General features: G+C 41.1%; 1 long non-coding RNA gene across 1 annotated transcript; it reads left to right on the forward strand.

The window, feature by feature from the left end:
* Positions 1-8,902: 8,902 nt before the first annotated feature.
* Positions 8,903-11,133, forward strand: LOC125486600. Its single transcript, XR_007265241.1, has 2 exons — positions 8,903-9,025; positions 10,976-11,133. It is a non-coding gene; the product is annotated as an uncharacterized LOC125486600 (long non-coding RNA).
* Positions 11,134-11,563: the final 430 nt, after the last annotated feature.

Here is an 11,563-nt window from a genome sequence, read left to right on the forward strand (position 1 = left end):
AAATACCCTGATAGCAAAGAAAATCTCTACCTCTTTCTCACTCTCTAACTGTGAGGGGAAGAAATACCACTTCAAGACTTTGAAAGAAGAACCGCTGATTCAAACCAAGATGTAGGTCCAGCTGACCAGCTACCAAATTCAGGACAGGCACAGTTGACAACATATGATATCATTGCCAAAAAATAAAGTTGAGGAAGTCAGCTCATTTCCTCTTTGGATCGGAACCTACTTCACAGATTCTGTGTCTTTTAGCCAATATATTTCCTACTTACGATATTCCTGAAAAATTGTTTTATTTTATTTGTTTTTTCCATCCATTGTGTGAATGAACATGTTTGGATTTAATGGAGATATAAGTTTGCATTAGTAATTAATATTTGTATTTTGCCACTTGTAAAAAGATGTTTGCTTATAATAAGTAAGTTTTGTTTCCTTGATGATTGATGAAACCTGATGTGATTTTCTTTTATCTTAGATAGTGATCCCAGTTAGGCAATTTAACCGTCGTAGTCTTTAAATTGGTCATATTTTGTATTTGTAATGACTCATGTAGTAATGGGACTTGACTTTCAGCTCACTCTTTCCACTTGTCATCCCCACCTCCCACCACTGCAGGCCCAGGATTGAGACAACGTTTTGTATGGGCAGTATTTGCATGCTAGCAAGGAAAGTAGGAAAACCTCTTAAGATGGAATCTGAAACTAATTTGAATTCTGACTTCTAACATTCACGGATCTGAGAAATACAGAAGGATGGAGAAAAGTCTGTGATTTTTTTCACTTACGTCTATTTCCCTCCCAGAGTGCGCTGTTTAGATTTGTGTTTATCGGTCATCATGAGATGACAGCTCTTGAGGTTCCACATCCCAAAGCCATCGGAAGTCTGAGTTCAATCCTGCGTCTTGGCTGGGAATGATGAGTTAAACCAGTCTGAGTAACTGTGCTGCAGAATAGCAATGTGTTAGGAGCATTGCCCATCCTATCCATACCAACATTTTAATAATCTATGCCTATTTATTTAAAAATGGGTGTTGCTGGCTGGCAAGGTTTATTTCTCTACCCGAAGTGGCCTTTACAAGGTGTTGGTGAGCTGCCTTCTTGAACCGCTGCAGTCCACATGCTGTAGGTTGACCAACAATGCCCTTAGGGAGGGAATTCCAGGATTTTGACCCGACGACACTGAAGGAATAGCGATATATTTCCAAGACAGGATGATCAGTGACTTGGAGGGGAACTTGAAGGTGGTGGTGTTTAAGAGGTGTATTTTATTCTTTTTGTTATGAAGAGAAGTTGAGACAGAGGTGGTGAGTGCTCTGTTCCAAGCCAATAAAGTAACCAGCTTGTGAGGCCTTGGGTTCTTTTTTAAAGTCAGAACAATAGAAACAACATGAGTGGGTGGAGTCAGGTTCCCACAGAATCAGGGTTTTAGTTTAGCTTTTAACAGTTGCTGGGGTTTTGAAGCTCATTGACGAATCTGCGGCATCTTTCTCTCTGTTACAGCAAAAAGCTTGGGTTGACTTTCTGTTGCCAGATTTGCATGTGTGACAATCTGTTTTCCTGACTTTGCCTTTGCCACAGGTGTATTTATGCAATGTTATTATATTGGAACAGTTGCTATTCAGATCATAGAATCCCTACAGTGTGGAAGCAGGCCATTCAGCCGATCAAGTCCACACTGACCCTCTCACCAAGACCCACACCCCCTACTCTATAACCCTGCATTTCCCATGGCTAACCCACGTAGACTAAACATCCCTGGACACTGTGGACAATTTAGCACGGCCAATCCACCTAACCTGCACATGTTTGGACTGGGGGATGAAACTGGAACACCCAGCAGAAACCAACACAGACATGGAGAGAATGTACAAATTGCACACAGTCATCTGAGGTGGAATTGAACGCAGGTCCCTGGAACTGTGAGGCAGCAGTGCTAACCTCTGAGCCGCCATGCTGCCCAAAGTAGCAAGTAGTTAATAATTTATTATTCTGTATTATTCCAATAGAATTAAAGTTAAACCATTCTTCTTTCATTTACTTGTACCCTCTTAACTGCGGCTAAGAATAAAGTGTGTGTTGCTTTAAGCCCAATAGTGTGACCAATCGAATTACATCTGGAATTACACTTGCCTTTAAATAAGATTAAAGTTAAAGTCTAGGCTATCTCCTTGATATATTTATAGCAGGAGGTTTGGTCTGGTCCATAACAGAAGCGTCAGTCAAATGAGCTGCTTTATCCTAGATACAGCTTCTTGAGTATTGATGGACCTGCCTCGTCTAGACAACTGGAAAATATTTCATCACACTCCTGACTCGTGGATGGTGTACAGGCTTTAAGGAGTAAGAAGGTGAGTTACACAGAACTCCTAGCCAATGACTATCTTCAGCCGCCACAGTATGCATAAGGCTGGTCCAGTTCAGTTTCTTCTGGTCAATGATAAACCTCCAGGATATTGTTAGTGGAGGTGGTTGAGAGATGGTAATGCCATTGAATGTGAAGGGATGATGGTTAGATTCTCTCTCAAAGATAGTAATTGCCTAACACTTGTGTGTCATGAATGTTACTTATAAGCCTAACCCTGGATAGAGATGGACTGATCCAGTATCTGAGGAGGCATGAATGGTGCTGAATATTGTGCAATCTTCAGGCAACATCCCCATTTCTGATCTTATGATGGAGGGAAGGTCATTTATGAAGCAGCTGAAGATGGTTGGACCTAGGACACTACCCTGAGGAACTTCTGCGGAGGCACACTGGAGCTGAAAGTATTGGCTTCCAACAATCACAACCATTTTCTTTTGTACTAGGTATGACTCCAATCTGTGGAATGTTTTTCTCCGATTCCCCTGGACTCTAGATTTACTCGGGCTCCTAATACCATATGGGGTGGCATAGTGGCTCAGTGGTTAGTACTGCTGCCTCACAGCATCAGGGGCCTGGGCTCAATTCCCGCTTAGGCAACTGTCTGTGTGGAGTTTGCACATTCTCCTCGTGTCTGCGTGGGTTTCCTCCGGGTGCTCCGGTTTCCTCCCACAGTCCAAAGATGTGCAGGCCATTGTGTTCAGGGATGTGTAGATTAGGTGGGTTTGGGGAATGGGTCTGGGTGGGATTCTCTGAGGGTCGATGTGGACTTGTTGGGCCAAAGGGCCTGTTTCCACACTGTAGGGATTCTTTGAAATGAAATACTCTGTCAAATGCGGCCTTGATCTCAAGTAAGTCCCCTTGCCCTTGCCTCTAGAATTCAGTTCTTTCGTTCATGTTTGGACCAAGGCTGTAATGAGGTCAGGAGCTGCTTGGGCCTGACAAAATCCAAATCGAGGGTCAGTGAGCAGTTTATTGTTCAGTAATTGCCACTTGATAGCACAGTTCATGACAACTTCAATCACTTTGCAGATGATTGAGGGTAGGCTGTTGGCATAGTAATTGGTCAATAGTTGGATAAAGTAGGGTTGTTTTCCTTTGAGCAGAGAAGGTTGAGAGGGATCATGATTGCGACGAATAAACTTATGAGGGGCATAAATAGGATAGACAAGAAGAAACATTTCCCCTTGATGGAGGGTTCAATGTCCAGGGAGATAGATTTAGGGTAAGGGGCAGCAGGTTTATTTGAGATATAAGAAAAAACTTTTTCACCCAGAGAGTGTTGGGAATCTGGAACTCACTGCCTGTAAGGGTGGGAAAGGGAGAAACCCTCAAAACATTAAAGAAGTATTTAGATGTGCACTTGAAGTACAAAAGCACATAATGATATGGGTCAAGTGCTGAAAGATTGGATTAGAATAGTTAGCTGGTTGTTTTTGACTAGTGCAGACTTGTTATAGATCTCTCAGGCTCAATTTGATCTCCTTATTGTATACAGTGCATAACTAAGCAACTTTCCACATTGTTGGTAGATGCTAGTGTTGTAGCTGTACTGGAACAACTTGGATAGAGGCATGGCTAGTTCTGGAGCACAAGTCTTCAGTACTGTTACCAGAATGTTGTCAGGGCCCATAGCTATTTCTGCTGGTTCCGTGTGTGATGCTGGGGGCTTCTGGAGGAAGTTGAGATGGAACATCTACTTGGCACTTCTGGCTGAAGATTGATGAAAATGCTTCAACTTTGTCTTTTGCACTGATGTACTTGGCCCTTCCATCATTGCAGACCAGCTATGACTAACTGATGTGAGTTTGCTTCCAACAGGATGTTTTACATGATGCAGCAATGTTTATGTTCCCTCCCATAATGTAAGAAACTGAGTGCTGATGTTGTAGTGTTGAAGAATCCAACAGACTTTTATCATAATTAAAATTACATTTCTCAGGCACTTAGGTACCTGGACTAATATTAAGCAATTTGCTTACATCAGAAGAGTATGGTTTCTAGTAGAGTATTATACTTCAAGTGATCAGATGTAACATAGAATATGAGATCTTTATAGCCTCAGATCTAATGCTAAGATACTGTGATGATATCATGAGCATGTCTCTGAAAGGAGTACTGTCATACTGACTGTGAGACACAAGACAGCAGCCCATTTTTTCCAAACATATCCCAAGTAACAGTAAATCCTCTGTATCTGTGAAATCACGAATTGCAAATTCGCCTATCTGCACCAAAAAATAAGTAACAACAAAAATCAACATTTGCTGGAATAAAATCACATATCCATGATATTTTTAACCATTTCAACTTATTTTTAATGAGCTCTGCCCTTGCAAATTTCATCATTCACGGGGGTTCTCAGGAATGGAATCATCATGGAGATGGGGAAATGACTGTACGTACTTGGGGAAATATCATCAATTCAATAATTACACAAATAGTTCAAAAGGATTTGAAAACTAACATTTCAAACTTCAATGTAATGCCTTGAAGGAATGACAATTCGTCCTGACCTGATTATTGCAATCCTGTCTGGAAAGATATACACTCTCCTTTATTGTACCCGTTTGACAACTTGATTGTCTTGCTACTGGTAGCTGTCATCTAACATCGCCACACAATCATCATCATTAGAGTGTTTTCCTCATTATTTTGTGCATGATTGGCATGTCGTACATTCGTCTGAGCTGGTTTTTGATCCTTTCAAATGTAGCACCATGACTAAGAATGACTTTGTATGATCTGAGCTGGTTACATATTTAGAAATCTTTGCCAGTGTCCAGGTACTTGCATTTGTGTTTCTGATATGCACTCTCTACTTGCAGTCTCCAACTGCACTTCTGTGCAGTTCTGGTGGTTCTCTACTTGCTTGTTAATTGTGGACCTCTGCCATTCTTCTCTGTATTAGAAAGAGAATATCCGGTGTGTCGGAATGGTTAGTCAGTAGGATGCTAGGCAAGGTCATTTGCACTTGCCTTTTGAACATATTTTGTGCTGGAGGTGGTAATTTCTTCTCCATTGGTATTGCACGAAAGGCAGCAATGTAATGTTAAAATATTTTGCTTTTCTAGTTTTTCTGCTCAATCCTTAATGACAATTGATTTGCAAGTATGTACTATATATTCTGGAAATGAGCAAGTGTGGAAATGGGGTGATGATATGGGTCACTCCCCATTTATTACACATGTCATTAAATGATTTCCAGTGCACAGTGACCCACTGTCGGACTCTATTTGATCCTGGACAATTAACAAGCTAGCTGCCTTTTGCGTTCAATAGTCAGGTGTCCCTGGCATAACTTGGGCATGTGTAAGGAAGTGTAAGGTTTTTGCATTAGGACATGTTTACCCTTGAAAATGACTTGTCATGATACATCTTGTCTGGCTTGGTATGGCCACAATGAATGAATGTTCTCAGGTACTTCTTTTAAAACTTCCAGGCTGTCCCTAAATGATTTTTTGTTTTACAACTCCTGTAGTTGCTCATCTTCAGTTACCGACTGCAACTGTACACACTGATTTTGGTCCAAGTGTGAACCTTGAGGTCAATCTTGAGAACATCTTCAGCTTCACAGTCAACACCATCAATATGCAGATCAAAAGGAATATCTTGGTCTTTGTATGGGTTGGGTAGTCTGCTCAGTGTGTCAGATGTAATCACCCTGAGATCTTGCTCATAGATACATGCAGATACGCAAAAGAGTACAACACAGGAACAGGCCCTTCAGCCCACCATGTCTGTGCTGTCCATGATGCCATTCCAATCTAACCCCACCTACCATATCCCTCTATTCACTGCCTGTTCATGTGTCATATCTCACTTCAAATCATAATCTTGCATCTTGACAATTAGACCCTGCAAAATTGGCAATGCCCTTATTAGCGGTTTGCAGCAGTTCATTTCCAATGGCTTATGCTCTGTTTCAAAAATGAATTTCTTGGTCAATAAGTAGGTGTGAGGCAGCATGGTGCTAAATAGCAGATGTGATGTCTCGTATTCTATCTTAGAATATCTAGCTGCACAGTTGTCGGGGTTTTTGAGTCACAGTTTTTCTCATCTTGCAAAATACACATGCCTAAGCCTTTTTGTGATGCAACCACTTCGTAAATCGTGACATTCCTGGTATGTAGTATTGCAGAAAGCAAGGTTTTACAGATGGAACCTGCTTGAAAGAATTAAAAAGTTTTGGTGGTCAACATCTCCAAACATTGGGGGCGTCCATCTTAAGCAAATCACTCAGTGGGGATACCTTGGTGAGAGGAAATTTAAAGATTAAAGTAGGCAAATATAAAACAGTGATGGTCACCACAAAACTATCAACTGTTGTAAACACCCATCTGGTTTCTTGCTCCCTTTAGGAAACTGCCCTCCTTACCAGGTCTGGCCTACATGTGGCTCCAGACCCGCAGTAATGTGGTTATCTCTTATCTGCCCTCTTGAATGGCCAAGCAAAACATTCAGTTCAAGGGCAATTACGGCAACAACTACCTCCTCCCATGAAAGGATAATTTTTTAAAAAATTTCCATGTGGAATATTAGGAATTATAATTCACTACCTGTGAAGGAGGTGATGTATTGTACAGGACTGATAGTTATGTGTGAATTGCCAAGTTGCATGATGAATGATGTTGGATCATGTGGAACTGGAAGCTGATGGAAGACTATTCTAGTGAAGTCCTGCTGTACTATGTCTCCATCCTAGTATAAATAGTTAATAGATGTTTGTCAGTTTGCTGTAGTATGGTGCTCAGTCAGTCTTCTATCTGAGGCTCACAGAACTCAGTCATAATATGTACATATAATAAAAGCAATGACCGTCTCCAACAAGATAGAATCTAAACATCACCCCTGGATATTCAATGGCATCACCATCACTGAATCCCCATTATCAATATCCTAGGGACTACCATTGATCAGAAATTGAACTGGACCAGCCATGCAAATACCATGGCAACAAGAGCAAATCAGAGGCTAGGATGCAGTGAGTAACTCACCTCATGACTTCCCAAAGGCAATCTACCACCTACAAGGCACTGTTGATGTGGTACACATGGATTTTCCAGAATTAATTTGATACAGTGCCACACAACAGACTTGTGAGGAATGTTATAAAGAGTAAAAGAGACAGTAGAGATGTGGATACAAAATTGGCTGAGTGGTAGGAAATAGAGAGAAATGGTCAATGGATATTTTTTGGGCTGAAGGAATGTTTGTACTGCAGTTCCCCAGGGGTTGATATTGGAACCCTTACTTTTTCTAATATATACCAGTGATTTAGACCTTGGTGTGCAGGGACCATTTCAAAGTTGGCAGATGACAAGAAGCTTGGAAGAATTGTAAACTGAAAGCAGGATAGTATGGGACTCGAAAAGGATGTTGACAAATTGGAGGAGTGGGTGGATTGGTGATAGATGAAGTTCGATGCAGAGACTGTAAGGTGATGGAAGAACTTTGGAAGACAATATAAAATAGGGGATACAATTCTAAAGGGAAGAGGAGAAGGACTTTGGTGTATGGGCACCGATCGTTGAAAGTGGCAGTATAAATGTTGATAGCGGCTAATAAAGTATACAGTGTTCTTGGCTTTGATAGTAGCAGCATTCAAGGAAAGAACAAGGAGGTGATGTTGAACTTGTATAAAACACTTGTTAGACCACACCTGGAGTATTGTGTACAGTTGTGGACATCACATTATAGGAAAGATGTGAATGCATTTGAGAAAGTGCAGAAGCAATTTATGAGAATTGGTCCAGAAATGAAATCTTCAGTTATGAGGATAGTTTGAAGAGGTTGGGACCATTCTCCTTGTGGAGAAGAAATCTAAGAGGAGATTTTCAAATTAACGGAATCAAAATCACAAGCGAGCTGAATAGTGTAGATAGAGAGAAAATATTCTCTCTTATAAAAGGAACAATAATGAGAGGGCAAGATGTAAAATGTTTGCGAAAAAAAAGCAACAGTAGTGTGAGAAAAAATATTTTCACTCAATGCATAGTTAGGGTATGAATACCCTGAAGGTGCTCTGGAGGCATGTTCAATTGCAGCATTCAAGAGGGTATTGGACAATTATTTGGACAAAAATAATGCATAAATGCAGGAGAAAAAGCCAGGAGATTGGGACTAGTTAATGAAACTCATTTGAAGAACCAGAGCAGGAACGATGGGCTAAATTCCATTCTTCTGCACCATAAGATCTGTGATTCTGTTATGTATATTTATGGTTGGATTTTCCTTATCCTTTTCCAAAACCGTTTGAGAATTGATAATATTATGATCAGTGTTCCTTAAACGCTTACCCTTAAAATATGCCCCACTTTGCTCTCTTCCATTCTAAAAGTGGCCTCATCAATGTCTAGTACAGCCACAACATGATGTCCCAACTCCCATACTCAATGCACTGACCAATGCCTTCTTCGCCACCCTCTCTACCTGCAACTCCACCTGCAAGGACATATGCACCAGAACCCCTAGGTCAAAATGCAACACCTCACATTTATCTAAATTAAACTCCATCTGCTGTTCCTTGGTCCATTGGCCCATCCTGTAATCATCGGATGTAAACACTATTTCTGTGAAAGCTGTGCTCTGCAGCATTACTGCAAATCCAAGCGTTGTTATGTGTGTGATGAGCAGACCAATGGAGTCTTCAACCCAGCCAAAGGTGCACATTCATGCCTTTACTCCCAAAGGTGCACGTTCATGCCTTTACTTCCAGCAGTATGGTGAGTTGGCATTTGGTGGTAGCCACTCAATATTTGTTTTTTGGAGTGAGTTTTCTTTCCAAGTGTCACATTCCCTCTTGAGCATCATTTTTCAGGGACAGTCTGTGAGTACACACTGAATCTCAGACTGTGGGTGTCATTGGAGAGCCTGGTATATATTACCCAGTACAGAGAATGATGGTGTGCTTTCTTCTTTGTAACAGTTTGTTACAGCTGTATTTTGCCAGGTGATGTCAAAGGGCATTTAGGAATCAACCACATTGGTGTGGATCTGAAGTTACCTATGGACTCAGCTTGGGTAAGAACAGCTGGGACAAGCAAACAACAGACATGCAAGGGATTTTCCGGAGGCCTGTTTCTCAACACAGGACTCCATTAAGAAACACTTTGAAATAGACCCCGTACACAAGCCACTGCTGAAAAACAGAACCGGAACACACTGGAGAATCATACAGATGTGGAACGGAGCAGAACACCAACGCTTTGATTAGAGGTCGTACTGATGATGTTGCCTGGAATGGTAACGAAACGTCTGCATGCCACGGATCAACTGGCTCGGCAAGCAAACCAACAACCAGATCGCAAGATCTGTCCCTTACTGAGTAAAGTATTGTTAGCAGGGTGAAGACTGCAATTGACCTCAGATCCCTAGCCATAGAGACAAGGATCCTCCACATGCTGGTAACTGATTTTTGTTTTACGTATATAATTATATATGAAAGGAATGATTAAATTTGATAAAGGCGGCACACATAATACCATGAATAACAAAATTCAGACAGCCCTTAAAGATAAGAAAATCTAGAACAGACTAGAAGGAGTATAACCAATAACTTTTCGAATGGAAATTAATAAGCTGGACAGAAAGATCCCAAGGCCCAGAGATTACAATGACTAGTATAATGACTAGGCTGTCCTTAGGAATGCCTATCATTCATTGATAAGGCGTCCTATGGGACTGGGTGTTTGGATTAAGGGGAAGGACAGTGACTACGTTGTATTTGAGTATTGTAACACAAAGTAAATAAAAATGCTGTACTTTGTAAAATTCAAGTGTATCATTGATCTCCCCTCTGATTCGAGTAAGATTGTTTGATTCTCTCCCTGCATTAACTGGTTTTTGCTTGAATAAACATCTTCCACTTGCCTGAATCCTGCCTGCTTCTTGAGTTATTGTCCCCTGTTGGGGGTACGCTCCTATACCAACAAGAAAGAGAAATAAAATGATTAGAGACCGAAGTACAAGCTGAAGATCTTTCTTCAGGGACTAGAAATATTCACCAATCAGCTGCTTTATTTAGGCAAAGAAAAACACAAAACCTCTTTCCTCTGCTTAACTCCCTAAGGCATTCAACTCCAGCTTTCTGTTGTAAGTCACACTCAAATGATAGTGTAGAGCCTGTATCAACAAAGAGACCAAAGTAGGCTGCATGCTTACAATCATTGTCAAATTTGTCGGGCTGTGAAAGTTCCACCCTTGGCTCATTGTAGCCCAGTGAACAGTACTGACCAATATGCCAGAGAGATGTCAAGATCTGTCCCTTGCTGAGTAAATTATTGTTACTAGGGTGAAGACTGTAATTCATCTCATATCCCTGGCCATGGGGACAAAGATCTTCCACATCCTGGTACTCCATGCGCTTGCTCGCCCAGCACACAGTGAGCCAAGCTGCAGATAGACATTGTAACGTACTTGGTCCTGACATCAATGAAAACTCTCTGCCCCAACAGGAGTTGCTGCATAAGGGACCAGAATTGGGAACTGGGACTTGGTTTTATTTCCTCCTTCTTGACCCATGAGCACTGAGGCTGCCTCGAGCATTGAATCAGAGGCATACTGGGTAAAACAAAACAACATACCACAATTTATTTTACCTTTTCTATTTCAGAACTCATGGCAAAACTGGCAAAGCATAAAGCTGAGCACCTATCAGACCATTCCAACTCTGCAGATGAAGTGGAGCCAACAGAATAACTCTCCCCTCGATCTGTGCAGAATATGTACCAAGCTTCAATTTACTTTAGCAAAATAAAGATATTTGTTTTAGAAAACGTTTCTTTTGTTGTGCATACCAGCAATCAGCTATTCTTTAAATATTGCAATTAATTCACAATCAGCCTGAGTACTATAATAAATCATTCAGTTAAATATTGCTCCTGGAGAGACAATCCTGGATCTGTCAGTAAATGAGTGTACTCCCAGGCTTTCACTGGCAGTTTATTTGAGGGAGAGGTACTCTCAAACAGAATAATTGTTGTGAAGGCTGCAGGTCATCTTGTCTTACAGTTGCTGAGTTCCATCGGAGAGTTGAAAGCCTTGAGCCTTTCCTTTACAGTTTTGCTGCTATATTTAAAACGCTTTGCTCTTGATCAACAGCAACTTCCTCATAGTAACAGTTCAACACTCCAGAGACAAAGATGATTTGGTGATGCAGGAGTTATTTACTCAGTGTGTAGGTGATGGAGGAGGACCCTTG

The sequence above is a fragment of the Rhincodon typus genome, chromosome 30, assembly GCF_021869965.1.
Source record: "Rhincodon typus isolate 14 chromosome 30, sRhiTyp1.1, whole genome shotgun sequence".
Taxonomy (NCBI): Eukaryota; Metazoa; Chordata; class Chondrichthyes; order Orectolobiformes; family Rhincodontidae; genus Rhincodon; species Rhincodon typus.